This window comes from Balaenoptera musculus, chromosome 4 (genome assembly GCF_009873245.2).
Source record: "Balaenoptera musculus isolate JJ_BM4_2016_0621 chromosome 4, mBalMus1.pri.v3, whole genome shotgun sequence".
Taxonomy (NCBI): Eukaryota; Metazoa; Chordata; class Mammalia; order Artiodactyla; family Balaenopteridae; genus Balaenoptera; species Balaenoptera musculus.
In genome coordinates, this window is record NC_045788.1 from 1,918,755 (window position 1) to 1,943,665 (window position 24,911).

The 24,911-nt window shown below is 41.3% G+C and overlaps 1 protein-coding gene across 1 annotated transcript in view; it reads right to left on the minus strand.

Moving 5' to 3' along the window:
• RARB (retinoic acid receptor beta) overlaps positions 1-24,911 on the minus strand; it is a 794,130-nt gene that overhangs the window by 517,744 nt on the left and 251,475 nt on the right. The gene's annotated exons all lie outside the window — the stretch shown is intronic.

Sequence of the window (24,911 nt, forward strand, 5' to 3'; positions counted from 1 at the left end):
GTTAAGAATCCACCTGCCAATGCAGGGGACACGGGTTCGAGCCCTGGTCTGGGAAGATCCCACATGCTGTGGAGCAACTAAGCCCATGCGCCACAACTACTGAGGCTGTGCCCTAGAGCCCACGAGCCACAACTACTGAGCCCGCGTACCACAGCTGCTGAAGCCCGCGTGCCTAGAGCCCGGGCTCCACAACAAGAGAAGCCACTGCAATGAGAAGCCCACGCAATGCAACAAAGAGTAGGCCCCGCTTGCCTTAACTAGAGAAAGCCTGAGTGCAGCAACAAAAAAAAAACAGAGCCAAAAATAAATAAATAAATAAATAATTGTTTTAAAAAAAACAAACAAAAAAACCCCCTGGTATCTAAGGGATGTGCTTTAGTTAGCTGGAAAATGTGCTTATGGAACAGCGAATTTCTAAACGGTGGTACATTACTATGCATTTATTTATCTGAGAAACCATCCTTTGAAACATCACAACTCTAAATCCTGATGGGAACTCAGATGGGGTTAGATTTGATACAATGCAGACTATCAGGAACAGTCTCTTTTACTGCAGTCCCAGGTCATGGGCGACAACCTATTCTGATGTGAGTCACTCTCACACCTGGTTGGTTATCTTTCCACTGCTGTCTTTCTGGGGCATCTAGTGTGAACCATGTAACTCAGCTGTGCGGCTTTCCTGCTGGGAATAGTAATAGCTGTACCACCAAATATTACTGTGCAATTGACCTAGGGGGTTACATTTAGATTACTTTGGATTTCTATACTTGGGAAATGCATGCTTTAATTTTCCTCTTAGGTTAAAATTCATAATGGAAAAGAAGATGTCTGTTCATGATACTGACTTATACAGTGGGTATGATTTGCTTTATAATAGCAGTGCTTGTACCACCAAATGTACATTTATGAATTAGGGCATCCAGGCTAAGGAAAAAAATAGGCTGACAAGTATTAATAAAAACACTGGGAATGGGAAACAATCCCAACTGTAAGGCGGATAACAGAAGCTGCTTTCTCTACCTATGAGGGGAATTTCAGGAGAGTGGAGGTTTGGTGATCGTGCTCTTTCAGTCTTCCCCTCCAAATGCATGGAGGCCTATAAATAGCCGAATCCATTATTCACAAGATAAAGGCCAAGCAAGGAACCTAGACCATTATATCAGAAGCAGTGCAGTCTTACTTGGCAAAACATATGACTGATATCCTTTACGGCACCACAAATCTTTTGTTTTGCTTTGTTTTTTTTGCACATGGATATACTGAACAACTGTCATTTCTTTTTATACCTGTTATGAATTTTTAAAAAGTGCTATCGAAGCACTTGTTTTACTATCTTTTTCTTTTTTTTCTCTTTTACAGTAGGTCTCAGAGAAGCCTGAGGGCACATCTTAAAGCTCATTAGGTAGGAGAGGAATAACGTCCAGCCACACATTGATTCTCTGTGGGGACTCAAGATATTTGTATGTGGTGTAAACTGCAGGGAGCCAAAATAAAAATTCCCTAACACTAAAAAGAATAAAATTGTGAAAATATTTTACCTCTAGAGTTAAAATGCTCGAATTAGAGGGACTTTTCCTTCAACAAGAGTTTTTAAAATATTTTAACTTTTTGCTAAAAGTGCACAAATTTTAAGTGTGAGGCTCACTGAATTTTTACCAAACACACGTGTGGCCAGCATTCAGATTAGGAAATAGAACTTGACCCACAAATAGAAGCTCGCTCTCAGTCTTCCCCTCCACCACCCCCTGCCAGGGAAATTACTGGGGTATTGAAGATGAACTCTGCATCTGTGTATCTACACACTGGAAGCCGACAGTATGGTACTACAAGATATAAGATTCATCCATATTGTTACACACAGTTTTAACTCTGTTTATTCTCATTGATGTATGACATCCCGTTGTTGTGTCTCCATTCTGATATTGGGTACTATAAGATATAAGATGCATCCATATTGTTGCACACAGCTGTAACTTTGTTTATTCTCATTGATGTATGACATCCCGTGTTGTGTCTCCGTTCTGATACTGACAGACCTTTGGGTATTTTCCAGTTGTCAGCTATTGGGAATAATAGCAGCACCAGCTTGTTGCACATGTGTTTTGGTGAACATATGCTACTGCTTTTTATCAGGCTTTCACTGAGGCATACAACCAATGGGTCATAAGATATGAGCATGTTCAGATTTATCAGATACTAACGGTTTTCCAAAGTGGCTGCACCAATTTATACTTCTACCAGCAATGTATGGGAGTTCTGGTTGCTCCGAATAGTCACAAAAACTTGGTAATATCTGTGTTTTCCATTTTAGCCATCCAGGTAGTTGTGCGGTATATTCATGCTATGACGTTAATTCGCATTTTCCTGCTGACTAACTAATGATGTTAAACAGAATGAGACTTTTTGACATTTTAAAATAAATGTGTATTGTACAGAATCCTGAGACAGTAAGGGATCTCAAAGACGACCCATCCAAGGATAGCAAATGTGTACCACATCTGCCCCCACTGACCCCCTGCTTGTATCTCTGGAGGAGAACACTGCAAACTGATCACTGGACCTGGATTCAGCCTCAGAATCTTTCCCAATGCAATTCCTTACATAGTCATTTCCAAGCAAACAGAGTAAACTCACCAGAGGGATCTTATTGACCAGATGAAAACTTATCAAAAGCAGAGAGGTAGGAATAGTGGAAAAGGCCCTGGGTTTAAGTTTCAGAACTGCCATTCACTGGAGCAGAAAAGAAGGTCCCCGTTCATGATACTGACTTTATAAAGTGGTTTGTTTGGCTTTATAGTAGCAATGTTTGTATAGCAGCAATATTCAATTCATTGAATTGAGTGACACTAGCAAGTTAATTCATCTCTAGAAAGTGTTATTGTGAGGATTAACTAAAAAATATTTGCATTATTTGCAGTCCTATTCTCCTTCCCTTTTTTTAAGGACAGCTTTCTTTCTCCTGGGGACAAATCTTTTACTACTACTGCTAATCTATCTGCTCTTGAACTAATATGCTTCTTACAAGCCTGCTGAAGATGGCAGAATTTTAGGCCGACTGTGAGTCATTAAGAGGGCAAGGTCTGGATAAAGAAGATGTGGTACATATATACAATGGAATATTACTCAGCCATAAAAAGAATGAAATAATGCCATCTGCGGCAACATGGATGCAACTAGAGATTATCATACTAAGTGAAGTCAGTCAGGAAGAGAAAGACAAATACCATATGATGTCCCTTACATGAGGAATCTAAAATATGACACAAATGAACATACCTAGGAAACAGACACAGACTCAAAGACATAGAGAACAGACTGATGGTTGCCAAGGGGGAGGAGGGGTGGGTAGGGATGGAGTGGGAGTTTGGAGTTAGTAGATGCAAACTATTATATACAGAATGGATAAATAACAAAGTCCTACTGTAGAGCACAGGGGACTATATCCAGTCTCTTGGGATAAACCATAATGGAAAAGAATATAAAAAAGAATGTATATATGTGTATAACTGAGTCACTTTGCTGTACAGCAGAAATTAGCACAACACTGTAAATCAACTCTACTTCAATAAAAAAAGAAGAGAGAGATAGAGCAAGGTCCTTCTCAACTTTTGTCTAAAGCAAGATACTTACATTTGGGCCATTTAAGTCATCATCTAAAACCATGAAAAACGAGGTGGCGGGTGTTCAGTGATGGAATTATGAGAAGGATCTGGGTCGTGTCCCCGACACCTGCGATGGTGCCTATCACCTCTGGCATTTTGGGAAGTATTCATTCACTCACACCACCCTTAGCAGATCTCCTGAAACTGTTTCATGATCAACAATGATGTCAACCATTGGCCACGATGGGGCAAAGTGCTCCTGCCCAAAGAAAACTACAGAAACAGACTCTCTCGGCAGCTCCTTTTAGCTACCTTTGCATGGTTCCAAAGCCCTCGGCCTGCCCTCACAGGCAGATGGAGGATTCTCCCTCTCTGCTGGGCCAAACTGGGCTGGGAGTGGTACTAATTCATGGCATCTACGTATGCTATCTTTCAAAATCCAAAACATTTTGAATTCTGAAATAACTCTGTCCCCAGGAGTGTTGGATAAAGGAACTGGACCAGGGTTGCAACAGGTCTTGTTCTCAAACTCCTGTCCTCTGTTTGCCCTTTAACCTGAATTATTTTAAAGAGAGGCAAATCAAAACAGAGAGACACAGGCTTTCACCTAACAGAGAAGCCAAAATATAAACATTTGAAAGTACCCAGGGTGGAAGAAGACATGGGGAAGCAGGGACCCCCATACACGACTGGTGGGAATGTATATTGGTACAAACCTTTTGAGAAGCTATTTGCAATTTTCCTAGAGAATTTAAAATGCATGTACACTTTGATCCAGCAATCCTACTGTAAAGTATCCTGTGGAAAGAGTCAAAACAGTATGCCAAGGACATGCCATATTGAATATAACAGAAAAATATAAAATAAAGGTTTATCAATAAAAGACTGGTTACATAAATTTTGGTATAACCACACAAAATAATACAATGCAGCCTTTAAGAAAGTGGAAATGAGGTAGACCTATACGTTACAATATGGAAAGATAAATATTTAAGTGAAACAAGTAATTTGCAGAAGAACATATATAACATATGAGAAGTTTATGAAATTATATATAATATGGTTTTTATAATTTCTAAGGCTATGCTTATATTCTAGATAAGAAAAAATTTTCCTTACACTTATTTTTATGGAAAATGACAGATGGTGATGACTGGGGATGAGAACAAAGAAGGCTTTCACCTTTCATTGTATATGTTTTTAACTTTTTTCTTTTCCATGTGCGTGTTCTGCTCTTATTATTGGTCCTCAGGAAGCTTGTGGAGTCTTCACAGGCTCAGTTACAGTACAAGTCACTGAGCATCTTTCCTGAGACTAGAAGTGTCATGAAGGGAAGCCTCCAGGCACCAAAGACCCCCATGACTTTCTGGTTAAACTTGACCTCCACTGACCCTTACATATAGACACAAGACCTACAGTAATATAAACTCCCTAAATGACGTCATGGAATTCTAGAGTTGCCTTTCTGCCAAATAAAGCCAATCATCACCTCTAACTCCTCTTCAGTGTGTGCTGTGTGAGCCATGTTAACTGCATTTTTGCCTTTGTGATCCGACTGCATGGTCTGTGCTTCAGCTCTGGTGGTGCTCAGTGCCGACGGGAGTCTGTGATGGGTGAGTGACACTGAACCTCAACCCAGGGGTAATGATCCCAGGTCTTCCACTTCCCGTTTCCCCACTGCACCCAGCATGTGAGAGCTGGCTTACATCTTGGTAGAGGATGACCTGTGTGCTGCCCTGCCCAACACTTCCTGAGTGGTGACCAGGATCTCCTTGTTTGATGGAACAGTAACCACAGGATGAGAATTTCTATGAACCCCTTCAAATCCACCTGAAAGATCTAACTCTGCTCTAAACTTATCTGGTATTGCAATTGGATCAGAAGGACGACAGGAAAGAGCAGAGTCACCTTTCATTGTCAGGCCACACACACCAAGTTTAACACTACTCATTCTGTCCAGCAGAAACATATAAAAGACTATGAAACAATATCGTTGGTCAGACTACCAGTGGATAGATGTGTCCTTAAGAATCAGACGTCTGGTTACCCTACAGGTTTTCTTATTCTGAGTTAAGTCGTCTCCGCTTTTTCTAAACCATTTATCTTCCAACACGACAAAGGAATCTAAGCACAGCCCACCCGTCGGCTAAACCTTACCCGTACCACACCCTCCTCCCTGGTCTTTGCAAGGCTGGCTGCCTCTTGCTGCCTCGCTCACAGCGTAAAGGCACCTAGACGGGTTCCTCCGATGAGGCACCGTCCCATGTAAATTTCCTGTATATTCCTCATCATCATTTATTTCCTTTACTTGCTATTTATTCAAGTATTGTTGGTTTATTCCCCATCCCCAGTATGTAAAAACAGAAATGTTGTCTGTTTTGATTATCAGTATATTCTCTGGCACATGGTAAGTATTTGGTAACCATTGGATTAAAAAATGAGCGAATGAATGAGTGCTTTCTGTCACCTCTCATCCCCTAGAAGGGTAGCCAGAAGCTTTGTTGGTGAAAAAGGCAAAGCAGATCTCCCTTTTGTGTAGTAGGCAAAAGGCCAGTGAAACCAGGAAATAATTTTTTAAACTGAATAAAGCATGGAAGTTAAAGGAGCCGAGGTGGGCCATAAGGAAAAGTGTTTCCTAATAGCCTCCAATGTCTTCCCAAAGCTTTCCTGCGCATCGGAGTCAGGGGACTACACTTGCAAACAGAGTAGAGGTACTCCAAGCTCTCCGGAAGTACTTCTGAGATGCACCATGTTCAAATCTGTTCACGAGTACTGAGCACTGGAGAACTGAAATAAAGACAGCAAATGCCCAAATGTAGGACTCTGATGTCCTTCCACAGACAGACTCACACAAATAAAATCTTTACACAAACGTTTAGACATCATCTACTGCATAATGAAAGCTTTTTTTTCTTTTTAATTCTGAAAGCACTCTTGAGAAAGTTAGAGGAAAATTGACAGTAATGGAAACATGTTAATTGTATAATAATATCTAAGAAGAGATAATCTGATTCAATGATATATATGCATCTTAATCTTGGTATTTTTCAGATGAACTTTTCCCCTGCTAAGTTTTTCTTTTCTGTCTAAGACATTATAAATAAATGCTTCACTCAGCCCATTCATATTGTTAGATTAATATTTTTCCTTTGAAAGCGTGTCCTGGCAATCTAGCCCTCCTCTTTACCCAATGCCACACGAGAAACCTATTGTCTGCAGTAGGTCTATGTCTCCCCTGAAACAAGGCCGGACAGGCAACACTGACTTTGGCCAAGGGTGCAGAAAATGTGAGCAGGGTAGGGGCAATTTTCCTTGGGGTCCCTGACAACCGAACTGCTTTTTTTTTTTTTAAAGCCAAGGGGTTTGAGGAGTGGCCACCTGTTGTGCTACCATCTTTCTTTTTACGCCCACTGGCTCATGTCACGATGACTACTTAATCAGTTCACCTGCACAGAGTCATTCTTGCATGCCTCCTCTGGGCGAGACGCACAGCCAAGCGCTGAGGTTGCAACAGTGAATGGACCTCAGCTCCTGCTTACACGGAGCTGACATTCTAGTTACTCAAAGTAGGGGTGTCACAGGTTTGTAGCTTCTGAAATATCTTAGAGGAAAACATTTTTAAAAATTCCTCAAACAATAAGTCTAATAAAATGAGGAAGGTTTATAATTTAAGTTGGATGCAGGGGTAGGTCGTTGGTGTTGAGGAGGAGGATAAAAATTAAAAATTAAAAAAGGAGGCATTAATGGATTAATTAAAAATAGACTTATCCAGGTTAACAACAACAACACAAATAATAAATGCATGCTAAATGTACAGCTCAGTGGTCAGCAAACTTTTTTCCATCAAGAACAAGAGAGTAAATATTTTCACCTTTGTAGATCAGATAGTCTCTGTTGCAATTTTCCATGTGGCACCAAATCAGCCATGGATGATACATGGCCATGGCTGTGTCCCAATAAAACTTTATTCATGAGACCAGTTGGCAGGCTGGATTTGGCACACAGGCATAGTTTGCCAACCCTGACCAGTGCTCATCTTTTCCCAGCAATCCTTTATGATGAAGAAACTGAACGTCTCCTGGGAGAAATCCTTCGCCCAACATAGACAGGTAGGATTGCTCTAACTCACTCTGCATTCCTCATTTCATCTAGTTGGTGGCTAGGACAATCATGGAGAAAAACCAGCCTGGGGGAGACTGAGTGTTGGAGATGTCTGACTTCGAAGATAAGTCCTATGATTTGGGTGACTTGCTGTGATGAAAAGAAGTTGATCGGGGAGAGCGGGAATAGTTATGGAAATCCTCCTGGAGAAGGTGGGCTGGAAGGATTTCTGCCTTGGAATTCCCACCCTCTCTTCCCCTACCTGCCTCACCTGCCTGTAAATACCTATCACTGCTCAGGTCTCACCTCCCGCTTCCCTTGCTTCGGGAAGCCTCCCCAGAGCCCTCAGGTACACTCAGGTGCTCCCTCTGCAGGGCTCCCGCTGCCCGTGGTGAAAGCCCACAGCACCACGCGTGCACTTTTCTGCACGTGTATTATACTTCATTAAAAGGAAAACCAACGGACAAAAATCGGCAGTACTTCCATGGTACCATGGACTGGTGATTTCCACATCTGCATCTCCAAAGGGCTGTGAGCAACCCAAACGCAGGGAGTGCCGTTTCACCTCTTTGCCGGGAGTCAGCCCAGGGCTGGCACTCGGTGTGCGCTCAGCACTCATGAGTTCATGAGGAGGGGTAAGATGTGGAGGAGCAAGGGGTGGGGAAAATACACTCCCTAGAGGGGGGATCACCTATGACCCGAGCTTGAGCGTGAAGCTGAGGCTGAAACGGGGGCACCATGAGGAGGTGAGCACAGCGGGAGTGGGGCTTGGCTTGGGTCGGGGGGGTCCCCAGGAGTGTGCTGTCACTTTATTGGTGGCACTGCCCTCCACTCAATAACTTGTCATGCACAGTTGGAAATTATTTTTGACTGCAGGTATTTTCATATGCAATTTTAGTGAAATTGATTCCCCTGCTGAAGCTGTACTACTATCTTACAAAAACATTCATGTAACACCCTGCATGTTTTCGTGTTATGCTCTTTTTTAGTACCTGGGGATACGCTTGGGCTAGATTTCTATTTTAACCTATCTTCGTCTTGTCCTTTCATCTGTAGCTTCTCCTTCAGTTTCTCTGCCTTAAATTGTGGAGGGTGGCCTTTGGTGGATCTCCATAAAGTCTCAGTATGTTGTCTATCAAGCCATGTATTGTCTTGTTCTAGGTGGTCTTTGACTAATGGTACAAATATGGAAACATGATGGACAGAATCTTCACTGCATTGTCACTAATTGTTTGCTCTTCCTCTGCCTTTCAAATCACTTGCACCCTTTTCACTAAATCACTCCAAAGAACTGGAAGAAACAACTCCCAGAGCAAGGTTGCTGAAACGTGCTGTGATGCTGCTGTCATTCTGGGCTACTAGTAATAAAGGCTTGTCTGTCTCCTTATCCAGACCCAGAGGCTGGGCAAGACTTTATCTCAGAGGTTTCATGTAACTTGAAATAAAGCATCATTTCGTATCCCACATCACTTCTTAGCTGATGAAACTGTAACCAAGCCATTTTCCTAATGAGGGGTCTATTTTCTTCTGACAACATCTTGTCTATGAATAGATTAGTCTTCCCAGGATCCGCAGCTGCCAGCTGATTAAGAGGCAGGGTCCACCCCCGGATTAATCACCTTGAGATACTAGGAGGTGAAACACCCACCCAGCCAGGTAAAAGCAGCTAAGCTGCCCTTTTCCCCACCCCCTCTCCCTCTTTTCCTCAGCATTTTCACTACATTGTTAGACATAGGTTCCTCATGATATGATGGAAACAGAAAAAGTCAAATGATGTCCAAGTCAAAACTCAAAGTCAGTTTTTGGTTGAAAACGGTACAACTAAAAATAAATAATTCACTAAAACGTAGGGGAATATTTTGCATATATTATAAAGCATCTTAGTATTGGTGACTACTGACTAATGTCAAACAGCTGGATTGTTTAAATCTGTACAGTAAATTTAGATACGATTTCCCCTAATTCTTCCAATGGCATCCAGCCTTGCATGAATATTTCCACTCTCTCCTCCCCTCCTGGGGCTTCAAAGGAGTCCTCAGTTTAAACAATCATATCCCATTAACACCTCTCTCACCCCAACATGCTGGACTCTTAATTCTTTCACAAACCATTGTCCTAAGAACCAGTAAAACCTAACCCAAGCAGCTACTAAAGTCCAGAGGGAAATACTTGAAAAATATGTCGAAAACCAGCCACACTGAATGAACATGCAACAAAGGGCACTAGGGAAATTGGCTAATATACTGAATTACTTAAAATTATAATGTTGAAGAAAATAACTGCAGTAGCAGGGAAATGATGCCAGTTAAGTATCCCAGTAATGGCACAGAGGCAGGGGAGAAGTCACTTTACTGCCGTGACCCAGCCCTTCCCTTCTCAGGCAGTGAGTGCCTGCTTTCTGCCATCATCATGGAACTTCTGGGAAGATGTAGATTTCAACTGCTCTGAGATTTTTGCCCGTTACAAAGACATCACCACTGACTTCAAAGCACAGGAAGGAAGGACCACAAACAACTGAGGCGAAGTCAGATGACAGTACTCACTGCTTTCATTTTTCTCCAGAGGACAATTTCTTCCTTTTCCTTCTTTGCTTTTTGATGGCGCAGTACTCTGGCCACCCCCAGAAAGATTCCAAAATCCTCCCTTAGCTTTTATTCCTGCAGTTGGCAACCTACACTACCTGGAAATCCACCTTTAATACAAATCTGAATGCTTTGTACTGTCATTTGGGGTTAAATATATTTCCCCCTGAGCTCTGGCCTCAGTAAAAATAGCAGACAGCTGGTCACCATGCTCCACACTATAAACCTGTTGGGAGGAAGTATGGCCAAGGGGGTTGGCTTGAATCAAAACCACTTGGAAAGCTTGTTAAAACACAGATTTTTGGATTCCACCCTCAGAGTTTCTGATATACATATCTGGTATGGAATACATACCTGATAGTAGATACCTACTATCTCAAAAGCTAGGACAGTGGTTCCCAAACTCTACTACATCCCAGAATCACCTAAAGAGCTTTGAAAATTCCAATGCATTTTATACCAGGTAAAGTACAATGTCTATGCAGGCACCCATATTTTTCTAAGCCAGGCATCGGTACCTTTCAGAGCTCTCCAGGAGACTGCAATATACAGTCAAGTTTGGGATAAGGCCTGGAGACAAAGAGAAGGACCAGAGGCCGGAAGAGGGAGGAAGAGCAGCCCTTGATCGTGGGATGATCCCTCTGTTTCCCTAGTCTGTCTTTTCTCATCTGTCCAACGATATGACTAGCTCTTTACTTTCCTCTCAAGCATCAGTAGCAGGAAAAATACATCAAACAAGTAAAATAGCTTTGAAACTTAGGAAGCGAAGGAGGTGGTGCTGCCAGGGTAAGATGCAGAGGCTTTGCCATCAGGGAGACCTGGGTCAGCATACTGAGTCTCACCAGCTCTGTGACCAAGTTAATTTAACTGCTCTGTGTTGCATTTCCCTCCTTCGTAAAAAGAGAACGACATTACCTTGTTCATGGGGTTCCTCCAGAGCAACCTTGCTCTTTGCCCAGGTTGAAATGGGTGCTCCAGAAATGACTGTTGTTTGATTGGTATACATACTACACATGCCATTATCCCTAAATATGCAAAAGGCAGACTCTTGGGAAGAATTTCAAACAGAGGTTAGTGAGATAAACAGTGGAAAGACTGTAAAACAGCATCCAGTAGACAGCCCATATGCAGACAACAGACAATTGTGGGTGTGTGGTTTAAGTAACTCAGCGGCTGGGTCTTAAGGCATCAGGTCCTTAGAATTACAGACTTCCACCATCCTTTCCTCCTGCTTCTGGACAAGACCCATTTACCAGCAGGTTTGCTCTCTGACACTCCATGTACCGGTGGTTAGTCTGAACTTGGGGGTACTTTCAGATTTTGTATCTGGCATTTTATTTCATGTATGTAAGTTTTTCTCCTGGGCTAGACTGCAAGTCCTTTAATTTCATGAGTTCATGTTTTCCTAGAGCACCCATGAGCTCACAATTCTGGGTGCTTAATAGTCATCAATGCCTCATTTATTTCCACAAGGCCCCCTTCTAATTTACCCTTCATATAGCTTCCAGAATAATCTTTCAAAAATCCAAATGTCATCCACTTAAAAGTCCTCCAAGTTTTCCCACTGTCCAAAGGGTCCAGCTTACCCTTCTTAGCCAGTTCGTAAGGTTCTTTGTGGTCTGGCCTCTGCTGACTTCCCCCCACACCTTGGAAGAGGAAATAGCCAGGGCTTTGGAGTCATGGAGGTTTGGGCTTGAAATCCAGCCCAGCCTCCAAAAGGCTATGCACCTGCCAAAGAGTTCCATAATCTCCCTGAACCTCAGTTTCTTTATCTGCAAAATGGGAAAATACTAACTCCTTTCAGGTTTGTTGTAAGAGTAGAATTAATAAATGTGAAACGCCTGGCATATGATAGACATTTTTAAGAAGTATGAACTGCATTTCCTGATCCTCGTACACGTGCAGCCCCTGCCCCAGGAACCGGGAGTGCCCTCAAACACTTGATGCTACATCATGCCTCTTCACCTTTGAACAGATAGCTTCCTACCTCATCAGCTCGGAAACCTCTCCCCCTTCAAGACTCAGATGAACAAGGTCACTTCTGTGCTGGCTCCGTGACCCACAGCTGCAAAGCCGCTCCCTCCCCTGGGTGCCATCTTGGTACGAAGCTCTCTTTAACTCACTTTGCCGCAATTAACGGTTTCTACGCCTATCTTTCAAACCAGATAGAGGGTACTGTAAAGATCAGGGACAGTCCACAGTTATTTAGCATAGCACATGACTTGCGTGGAATGGGTGACTGTGTCAGCTAAATGTCCCCCTCCTCACTGTCTGTCCCGTGATCTGCGTGGGTTGACACATAATCTGCTCCACTGTAGTTCACAGAGGCTGTCCTGCACCTTTGCCACCCCCAGCCCAGGAGCACTGACATCCCAGGGGTGCCTTCCAGGATTAGAGAATCGCAGGCCCCCTGATGACCGGCTGCATCACAGACCGCACTGTAACCAGCCGCTCAGGTGACGTGCACGCACACTGGAGTCTGAGAAGTGCTGCCCTAAACATACGTGCACCCCACGAGAGGCACATGGGAGTCACCGGGCGAGAACGAGAGTGCGGGCAACGACGCAGCACACGTTAGCAAGCAGGAGGGCAGCGCTCTGAAGACGCCGCAGTCCCAGCGTAACGCCGGTCACAGGAAGAGTCCCGGATTTCAGTGTGGAATGATATATATATGTAATATATATAACACTGCGGTGATGAATTCCAAGCGCCGTGTTCACAGGAGTTCCTGAGGAGTATCACTCCTTACTTTGACCAATAAAAATTAAAGTCAGCAACAACAACAGAACAATCCCAACCCAGATACTTGTATAAAAGGAGAAAAACCAGAGCTTTAAGTAGTGCTGGATCACATAACGAAAAATGAAACAACTCAAAGCTAATCTTCTAGTGGAGAAGCAAGCCAAATCGTGTAGAAGAGAACGTCCACTATGAGCAAGAGCATTCTCTTTCACCACCTACATCAGAGCAAGGGAAACTGCGACAGGGCACTGATCCCGAGTCAGTGCCACCGCGGGTGACACTTGTGCTCTCAGCGAGGATGGATGCCAGCTAGACGAACACAGTGAGTGGAATACTGTCACTTTAAGTCCCCTTTCTGCCTCATCTCTGTAATGCTCTGAGGAATGTCTCAGTTGTTCTGAGCTGTAGGCTCAGTCCCCGTGCCTTACCTCCTAAATTAACATTAGAGTCTGAGCACGGGCACGAGGAAAAATGACCTTTGCATCAAACAACCTCCCTCAAACCTAGAACTCATGTTCAGGTGACATTACTGTCTGGGAATCCAGCCAGTGAAAAACATGTCCTGATAACCAAGAGCAATTACATAGCAGGACCACAAACTTCTCAGAGGCGTGTTTTTGACATTCACAAAACTTCTGCACAATTGTAAATGCTGTCTTGCATTCATTTCTGGAAAAATAAAAGGAGGAAGCCTGTAATCTGAGTCAAAGATTCCCATTTCCAGGTAACAGCCTGCTCTTAGTGGCGCACAGTGGCCTACAGAGCACAGAGGTTGCATCTCTTCCCAGGACGTGGGGGAAGGTGGGATTAGAAACATCGAAATAAAAGTGAGACAAATAGTTTTTACTTCAATTTTCTCTAAATTCTGGAGGAATTTCTGCTTACAAATTAGCAGCATAGAGACACTCCATTTTTGAACAGAGTTTTTTTTTAAAGATCTTGGGCAAACAAACAAAAAATCCTACATGAAACAAGGAGAAAAAGGCATTTGGAGTATTTGCTTTGTGATCCTGTTCTCAAAAGAGCTCAGACGTCACCATAGCTTGCAACCTTTTCGGCTGGATACTTTTTTCCCCACCACTTAACAGAGGGGAAAGATTTTGTGAACATTTTAAAGCACCCGACAGAACCGCCTCCTCCTTCCTAAGTGCCTAGTCAGCAGATTCCTGGAGCCTGGCTGTAAAAGCACTTGTTTCTACTTTTCCCCAATCTCGGAAAGATGCCTCTTAAGCTATAGTGAGAAAGATCATAGCCATTCAATTATCCAAATACCAGAAGTCTATAAAAGAACATCGCGCTGCAATTGGTTTCTTAATTTGAGTGAAACAGCATGCCCAAACATATCCCCAGATCCTGAAAATAAATCTCCACACAACATCTTCTGATTCAACTGCATTGCAGGACACATTTTTATCAATTTTGACATAACTTGCAGAATATGCAGACCATACCAATATGATCACAGTATCACAAAGGGAAAAATAAACCCCAAATTAAACCTTTTTACATGGCTTTTTACATGCTATTGAGAGTAGCAACAACAGATTCTATTTTTTTGCCTTTTTTTCTACAGATGTTCAGATTTCAATTTCCAGGATGCCTTTAAATGTATTCAACTGTTTTAATGTGACACGTGCCTTTTAGTGCCCACTTTCCAAATATTCCAGTCATCCTCAGCTACGGGCATCTGTCTATGACCGCTTGGAGAATACACAGGGGAAAAAACCTAACCAAACTAAAACCAACTAACAGATAATTGTGAAGTCTATAAAATTTATATCTACCCCATATGAAGCAGATGGTGGGTTCTGTAGTAGGCATAAAGCCACGAGCTGTCCAGTGTAAGGTTTGGTTTGGTAGCAGCTATTTCCTAGAAAAGAATGGCTCATCACAGTTTCCGTGCACTTCTCCTGCTCTCCAAGGACTTACCTGTGCTTGGAAAGAGGGCCGGAGCTTGAGAATTCATTTTCCTAAGGAAACCATAAAATCCATGGACACACCGAGTTCAGCTTCCAACCTTTGCCATCAGAAGACCGTGCACCCTCAAAGCTCAGAAAGCATCCGGGAAGCACCATGCACGTTCAATGCTCTGTACATCTTGCAAAAAACTACCCCTCACTCACTTGTGTGGATCTCTTTATTGCAGTTGACATGGGCTTGCCCAGGGGACCGACTTGTTGTTCCACAAAGATCCTTAAATAGGCACTACTGATGAAACATTTAATCCAAGCCTCAGGATCAAATGGCTGCTACTGCCAGGGACAGTAGTAGAAAAATCTATTCCCCAATTAAATAATTGCACGCAAAGCTATGACTGTTCATTATGTCCTTTAACCCAGTTCAGCTTTTCTGGAACACAGCCAACAGGCTTCATATTTTATTTTAATAATATGTATGTAGTACTTTCGAGATCATGGATTATTTTAGACATTTCTTGAAGGAACTCATCTCTTTCCCCCACATGAAAAATGGAGTGTGAGTTTGAACAAGAGATGCTTGTTACACCATAGAGCAATTATTCTTTTAAGTGCATATTGGTTGTTTCTGAAATCCTTCTCTGCTTATTGTTAAAATGTTATACTTTATTTGGGGGGCATTTCTGTTTCCTTAGTACCATGAATATTTTATTTTGGCCTAATTTAAGCTGTTTATACAGGAAGTGAGAGGAGATTCATCAACTCTATATTAAGGAGCTGTGCCTCCAAAGTCCAACAAACAATCTTGTTCCCCGAGGCAAAAGCATCCACATTATATGAGAACATCAGACAATAGGAAGGTGGTTGAATGGAAAATGTCCAGAATGATATGTTGTTCTGAAGCATTAACTTCCTAAGTACACAGGGGATTGTAAGTAAAGTGACAGGGGATTTTTTTTTTTTAAGGGAGGGAAGTTACATATTGAACATAGGTAGTGAAATAGTTCTTAAAATTAGAACACTTGTACATACAAATGAACTTCTTTGCAAAAAAGAAACAGAGTCACAGATGTAGAAAACAAACTTATTGGTTACCAGGGGGAAGGGCAGGGGAGGGATAAATTGGGAGATTGGGATTGACATATACACACTACTATGTATAAAATAGATAACCAGTAAGGACCTACTGTACAGCTCAGGGAACTCTACTCAATATTCTGTAATGACCTGTATGGGAACAGAATCTAAAAAAAGAGTGGATATATGTATAACTAATTCACTTTGCTGTACAGCAGAGAGTAACACAACACTGTAAATCAACTATACTCCAATAAAATTTTTTTTAAAATTAAAGAAAAAAAAGAACACTTGTACAAAACAAGTAAATGTTGGTTTTGAAATTCAGAGGTATTAGAACAAAGAATATCAGCAATTTGGGGAGGCTTAAAATATCCTCTATTAGAATCTTTCCTCAAATACTTATTTTTTCCCAAGAAAGAACTAAAAAACACTGCCATGCATGCTTCTCATCTCCATAGGGGGTTTATTTTGAATTAAGTTCTTTCTGATAAGCTAGCACAGAATTTGTTTCTCATCCCTTTCAAGGAAATGGATTTTTAATCCTTCAAAGTTGCCCTATGTCTTTGTTTATTTTGTGCTTTCATTCAGATTAACTATGGATTTTAATTACTGCTTCCTGTCATTGGGTTAATGAATATGTTTCTGATAAGTCACATCGGTAGACCTGGACTGAAGTTACATCCCACATCTGGTCAATGATACGGGATTCTTCTCCAAGACCCATCGATTCTCGTGTCATTGAGTCGGGACTCTGAGTCCCAAGGTACCAACATCTGGGAACTGTCTTTCTCCTCATGTCAAAGGATTCTGATTTAACAAGGAATACAATCTATGAAAAGCATTATTTCCATTTTGACTTTATCATCATTCACATGGGAACTATTTATCAGTTCAAACCCCTTTAAAGAGGAGGAAATGAACTGAAAATGTTCTTGGTTTCTCTTCCAAGGAGAGGGTTGCTATTGCTGAATTTCACTGAGATAAAACAATGCAAAATAAAACAAATAACTTCAAATAATGCCTACATCAATAGGTACATGAAAAAATGAACCACGATGTGCTTGCCTCAGACCATTTTAACTTCCACTTCAATGGTAAGAACTGTTTACTTAGTAAACAGAGTGAATCGATATTAAGCAGTATTTCAGCATAGCTCTCTTGCCATAATTTGGGATATTTCTGTAGGATATGATCCAGTTCCCATCAGTGCTTACAATTCTCTTTGATTTTCTTTGTTACTTCCTTTATTTTTCCCTGATGGATCAACATTCTCAATCACTAAAATACTTTGTGTAAATAAACCACCTAAAATTTACTGTATCTAGTGATGAATTACTCTAATATTGGCATTATAATTCACTTGCAAAAATGTGTATGTAATTTTTTTTCTGAGTAGGCTATTGAAATATCATGAAATATCCTTAGCTGGCAAGGTAATTTTTATGGAGAAAAACCAAAATAAACTAAAAATAAATTATAAAGTCTGGTATCTTCACAATGAATATGAAAGAAAAGAAAACTGGCTCATGCTATTCTTTCCAACCCTTGAGAAGAATCTCGAATTACTTTCAGAAACTTAGTATCAATTTTTTTGCACCCTAAAGAAATGTGCAACTTAGAAAGTTTCACTGATTCTTTTCGAATGAGTAAAAGCTAAAGGGTGAGGAGGGAACACGGCCTTAAATTCAGCATGTACTAGAATGACAGGTACCCCAAGCTATACTGTGATGAGGCTGCCAAAAACAAACAGAAAATCTGTACCTTTTCCCCTTTTTCTCTATTAGTAAAAAGACTGTGCCATTTAAAAAGAGCTTTCAACTGCTCCCCAGTCAACAACTGAGCAACTTGTCAGGGACTCTGAAGAGGCTTTTCAATATTAATAATCTGAAATACTCATATAAAATCTCACTTTCAGAGTAGCAAGTATATCTGGTTCACCAGACAGCTTGGATTTTCTTTATAAACGCCCCACAATGAATGCATGAGCTTTAACGACTACGCTTCTGACGAGCCACCTTGAGGTGGTCTGACTTCTGCTTTCTTTACTTTCACAAACACGCTCCTCACCATGATGAATGGCCTCCCATTGGGTATATGGAAAATTTCCCAGCCCTGTTCCCTTGAGAATGCTCCACTACATGGATTTCTGGGCAAAGCTAGATTAAAAGAGGAGGAGCATGAGCTATGATCCCTCTACCCCACAGCCATCAATTATCTGCAGCTATAAATCAAAGTTTTCAGCCCAAACAAAGACCCGTGTGGCAAGCAAACAAGGGCGTTCACGGCAAATTGTTTTGAAGCCGAATAAAACTCTTGACAGAAAACAATGCGGTCGGCAAAGCCACTGTCAATATCACTCTAAAGTTTAGCTGATTTATGAAGAATCAGACATGGTGCATCAAGTCACTGGAGGATTGATTGAGAAACAGCAAGAAGAAGTGTGAATACACTTCTATACACTATACACTGATATAAAACCAGACGAAGCTCCTCCTTGATCACAGAAAGTTTAGCCAAATAATGCATTTATCCATACGAATTTGACCCCCTGCCTGAGATCCCTACTGTGAAACCTCTAATTATCAAACATGCTCTCCCTCTCTCCCTCCCTACTTATTTTTGGTTTCTGTGGAAGCAAAATTATCGGCCTTTACAACCTTCCTGTGAAGCATGGTTGCAGGCTCATATCTTCCTTTCTGTTTTGATCCTACACTTGGAAGAATGTAATTTCAGTAGTTTCATATACTGTTTACATGCCCCACATAAAAATATATCTTAAATGGAGAAACAGAAAAATATTGACTTTTGTGAAAACAAATAGAAATACCATCAGGAGGCAAAGCTAGCTCAGAAGGCATGAAATTAAATAAATAATGGTCTCATTTTCTAGGTTTTTTTTTTTTCTTTTTCTTTTTTTTTTTTTAAATCCTTGAGGTCTAACATTTGTCAAGAGCTTTCTCTTTTAGAGCCAGAAATTGCCCACACCTAGAAGGCATGTATGTACTTGGGTGAGAGAATGAATAATAAATCTAATAACAATCGCCATTACTAGTGTAACATTTATTGAGCATTTACTATGTGCCAGGTATTCTTCAAAGCAATGTATGTGTGTTACCTCATTTATTCTCGAGAGCAAAGCTATGAAATATTTACTATGATCCTCTCCATTTAATGGAAGAAGACTCTGGTGCATCAAGAGGCCAGCTGGCCTGAGGTTGCATGGTTAGGAAGTTACACAGGTAAGACGTGGAGGGTCCTGGCTTTGAACCCAGGAAGTATGACTTCTTGAGTGTATGACCTTAGCCACTACACCTAAACTCACATTTGGGAGAAATAAAAAAACATGTCTTCCTTACATCACTCAAAATTGTTTCACAATCTTGATCTGGTAACAATTTTCCTGAAGACAGATGTCTTACTTGCCCCACTCATCTGCTTACCTTACCAAGTCGTGAGCATCAACTCAAATGTTATGGTACACAAATATGGAAAGGAACTCTTCTAAAATGGATGGAACATCTACAGTTATCTTGCCCACTATCGCTTTGTTTAATAACAAAACTGCTCTTTCCTGTGGATCACCCATTCCATGTTCTTCTGCTAGGAGCTGGACGAGGGGTGGGTATCATTCAGGTCTAAGTAGAATCCATCACTCCCACAGCTAGAGTGTAATGTGAGTGGGTACGACGTGGGCCATTTCTGTGTCCAGACCATTAAGAGGTGAGTGACCCTCTGTTACATTCTCTTCTCTTCCACCAAGAGCCCTGGCTGTGGTAAACCTGTCATGACCATGCTGCTTAATCAAGGGTGCAGGGGATGGCAAAGCCACAGGACAGCAGGAGCCCAAGTCCCTGAATCATTTATACGGAGGAGAGCTGCCTAAACACCCACAGTAGGTTGTTTTATAAATAAGAAATAAACTTTTGCTACGTTTAAGTGTTACAGATTTTGGTCTATTTGTTACAGCAGTTTAGCTTACCCTGATTCATGCAATAAAAATGCAAATTCAGCTACACTTTCAGTTTAGATGATTTCATTAGACTAGTCAAAGTGAAGAGCATGAGAAGGAGCTTGGAACAAATCAGGACAATTGTGAGGGGTCTGGGGCAGGAACAAGTAAGACAGAAAGAAGATGATGAAGCCAAGAGTTCCTAATTTCATCATTTGGGAGGAAGTGAGCCCTGACCAAGACTAAGAAATTAGATTCTTTAAATTGAGAGTGTTTATCTTCAGTTTTGTGTTCAGGAAAGAATAAAGGAAATGAACTATTGGGTCGGACAAAAAGCTCCTTTGGGAATGAACTTTTGGGTTTCTTAATGAACTTTCTTATGGAAAAAGTCAAACTAACTTCTTGGCCGACCCAATAAATCGGTAAAAGTCGTAAAGAAAATTTAGCAGGGAGCAGAAAAGAGACTCAAACAAGGAAAATCTATGGGAATGAAGAAGGGAAGGAGAGAAGACAGAAATGTGAAAGCAGTAAAATGAACAACAAAAACCCCAATAATCCCCCCAAACATACTTCTTACCAAAATCTGGAACATCCTTGAAGAATGATTTATTCAGACTTTTCCCATTCTGTGACACGATGGATAAAAGTAGATTCATCATTAAAAAATAATAAAATTTGAAACCAAGTTAACCTGAGAATAATTATCTCATGCTCCTCGGTAGGATGCCTGATCATTCTGTTTTCTATGGCTTTTGCTACATTTTTAAAAGAAATTCTGCTTCACTTTCACATGAACAGATGACACCGTTGCTTGCCAAAGAATAAATTCCAAGTGATAAAATAATCCAGTATGTTTGAACTTCAGGTGGCACATCTATAGTGATCACCTCTTGGTGTTCTGCTTTTGGAATGATGCATGACAGGATATCTTCAAAATAATGGATTCTATTAATCTGTAGTTTATTCAACTAAAAGCACTGGAAGCTCTGCCTTGTAATTTTACATGGAAAGAATATTACACAAACGATTTCTTGTTTGTCATGATTCTTGCATAAAAATGTACTTTAGAATTCAGTGAAGTGGTGGAAAAAATGGAAATATTTAGGAGATTACATTGATTTATGGTGGGGTCTATGCAAGTTGGCAAATGCTCTTTTTAAAAAAGTACTCAAAATTGACTTTAAAATCTAATTAAAATTTTAGATTAAAATAAATATACATATTAAAAATAGAGATAAAATTCAAAGAGCTGGAAAGAAGTGTTTAAAAAACCCAAACAGATGGAATATAAAAAGGAGGGAAATACAAGAGCAATATAATTAAAACCAGAGGAAATAATAGCAAAAATGTCCCTTTGCATTTTCTGATGAATCCTAAAAGAACAGCATACACATCTCTTTTAAATAGTATTTCATAAACCCCTCCCCAAATGCCAATAATTTTCTAGCCATAAAGGAATCTGAAATAGTTTGTTCTCTATAGGAAGATTAATTATTGAATCATTAGCCAAATGCTATTTTCATCCAGAGGGTGTAACTCACTGAGGTCTGGCAGAGAATAGCTACTGACAGTGGGGAGATGAATGAAGCTTCCGAAGGTAACACAGCACTGGAAGACATTTCAATTCTACTCAAAGTGGATAGACTTTGTGGAATATCCAGAAAATTCAGGTGACACTTTATAAATGTTATACCTTAGAAGCATGGCAACTCAAGGCCTACAATCAGAGCTACTTTAGATTTTTCCCCAAAAAACCTAAGACCAACCTGAGACTCTAGCTACTTAAAAGCCAACTAAAACAAAACTCAGACATCTTTAAAGAATGATAATTTAACCCAGACAGCCAACAACACAGAATTTACCACGTCTAGCATACATTCAGTAATTAATAGACAATAAAGGAAGCAGGAAAAAAATAACCATGAGAGATAAAATATAGAAACCCAGACATGACACAGATGTTAGAATTAGCAAATAAGAATTTTAAAAGTTACTATAGTTAAAATTTAAATGATTTAAATATAAGATGGACATAATGAGGGAACAAGAGGCAAATCACAACAGAGAAATGCAAACTATAAAAGATCCAAGTAAAAATTCCAAAGTTGAAGAGCACAGTCTGAAAGGAAAAAATTTCATTGATGAGATCAATAGCAGATTGGAAATGGCAAGAGAAAAGACCAGTGAACTTCAAGAAGGGTCAATAGTTATCTAAAAGTGAAGCACAGAGAAGATTAAAAGATAAAAATGACTAGACCCTTAGTGATCTATGGGACAACATGAAATGGTTTATCATACATGGGGACTTCCCTGGTGGTCCAGTGGCTAAGACTCTGAGCTCCCAATGCAGGGGGCCCAGGTTCAATCTCTGGTCAGGGAATTAGATCCCACATGCCTGCTGCAACTAAAGAGTTCGTATGCGAATAGTTATAAAGATAAAATGGGAGAAAGATAAGATGTTATACATAAACCCAACCATATCACAATTACATTAAATGTGTACGGACTAAATAACTGAAAAGAATGAACTGTCTGACTGGATTCAGAAAAAAGCTGTTCGCACTTCTATGCTCTTTACCTTTATATTTTATACAGTCTTTATATTTACATTTTAAATATAAAGACATATATTTAAAAAAAAGATTGAAAAAATATACCATGGAAACAGGTATGTAAAGAAAGCTGGAGTGGGTACATAAATATCAGCAAAGTAAAGCTTCAAGACAAAGAGTATTATCAGGGATAGAGAGGGATAATTCATAATGATGAAGAGTAAATTCATGAGATTCCAGATCAAGATGGAGATGTAGGAGGCTCCTGAACTCACCTCCTCCCAAAGATACACCAAATCTACTGCTACATACAAAACAATTCCCTCTGAAAGAAATTCAGAAATGCACTAACTTCTATGCATTGTGAAAACAAGAAAAAACCCATATTGAAATAGGTAGGAGAGCCTGAGACATAATCTTGCCATAAACCTCACCCTCACTGCAGTGACACGCAACTCTCAGCTTCTCCCTGAGGAATGAAAAGGTTTGTACCCCACATCTGGTGCCCAACTTTTAAGACTTCCACCTGAGAGACAGGCTCCTAAAACACCTAGCTTTGAAAGCCAATGGGACTTGTATCCACAACGCCCACAAGGCTGCAGTTGAACTAAGAAACAGTTCCTAAATGGCTTTCATGGACTCACTGTGGCAAAATGATGCTGAAAACTCTGCCTCTGTGCACAGGTGTTAAATCGAATCTTGGAGACAGAGTTTTGGGTGAAGTAGAAAAGATTAGCTTTATTGCTTTGCCAGGCAAAGGGGGACACAGGAGGCTCATACCCTTTAAAACCTGTGTGTCCATCCAAGGAGGATTTGGTGAGGAGTTTTATAGCAATTGTTCAAGGGTGGGGCTGCTGATAAGGATCAGGGTGTGTGCAGGGCCTGCACTCCTTTCATCTGGCCTCAGGTGGTCTCCTGATGAGCTTCTTTCTGGAATAAAGAATGCTTCATCAAGTAGTTAACATCTTCCCTTTGTTGGGGGTTTAGTTCTGCAGAAGAACTCAAAGATACTGTTATATGTATCCCTTGAGGGGGAACCAGGACCTGCCCCAAGGCTGCACTGTTGTTTCTTGACTGCTCTGCCCTTGTCTCTGCATCCCCTCCCTTCCCTGATCAACAGCTGTTTGAACTTTGCCTTTGGAACTCAGGGAAGGTCATGGAGGCTGAGGCCTATTCCCTACAAACAAGAAACAGGGGACACAGAAAGGCTTCCAGGCCCAGGAGACCCACAGGGTCCTGCTCAGTTTCAAAAGCCCCCAGGACCCAGTGCAGAGGCGGCAGACTAAAACACACCCAATCTTACAGTAAAAGAGGCCCATTTGTTTATCTTAAAAGCTTTGGTCTGAGGAGCAGGCTCCTAATTTAACAGACATCTAAAGGCTGAATGCAGTTCTCTCCAGAGACTGCAGAGGCAGGCAGATGCCACCTTCTTGTTCTCCCTCAGCCTCCCGCCAGGTTGTTGATATCTCCCAAAAAGAAGCTTGTGCACATGTCCAGTGCTCTAGTTTTTGCAGCTGCCACCCATGGGACCCCCCCCCACCTTGATCATCTGGCTCTGGTGCTCTGTGGGGCTTGATGTTTGTGGGTGCTACAGAACTGTAAACAAATAGAGAAAGAGTTCCTAACCACCATTCCTCTAGGGCACAGTGTAGAGACAGCAGACAGAAAGGCCTGGTTGTCTTTCCCTGAAAGAGGCCTATTTGCTTATCTTAAAAGCTGTGTCCTCGGGGGCAGATTTCTAATTTAACACACATCCGGGGGCCAGCTGCAATCATTTTCAGAGATGGGGGATGCCAGCTGGCACAATCTTCACATTTACCCTCTGCCACGTCCCAGGCTGCCATTGTACCTGAGAAAGGAGCTTGTGCACATATCTTGTGCCAAAGCTTTTGTGGCTATTGCCCAGAGGATGCATCCCTTGATAGCCTGGCTTTGGTGACCAGTGGGCCTTGTGTTCACAGGTTCAACGGGATAGTAGCAAAGAAAGAACCAGTTCTTACGTGACTATGCCTGCAGGGCTCTGAGCAGAGGGAGCAGACAGAAACACCCACCTCCCAGTCTTCCCCTGAAAGAGGGGCACACTTTGAGAGCTGCTGCTTAAGGGTCCAGCTTCCCATCAGCCTGCATCTAGATGCTGATTGTGATCTTCTGCTTTGGGATATTGACAGGTGTTGGCACATCCTCAACTCCTGGGAGCCACTAAGAACAAAGAAGGCTGCTTGGACAATCACAAAGGTTTAAAAGAAAATCAAGAGTTAGGGCAGGGTTGAATGATAAGTCTTATCTCCTACATGAGAACATTCCTTCAAGACTGGAAGAGGTGGCCGTTTTATCTAACACATGGAAACCAACACAGAGAGTCAAGAAAAATAAAGAAACAGATGAAT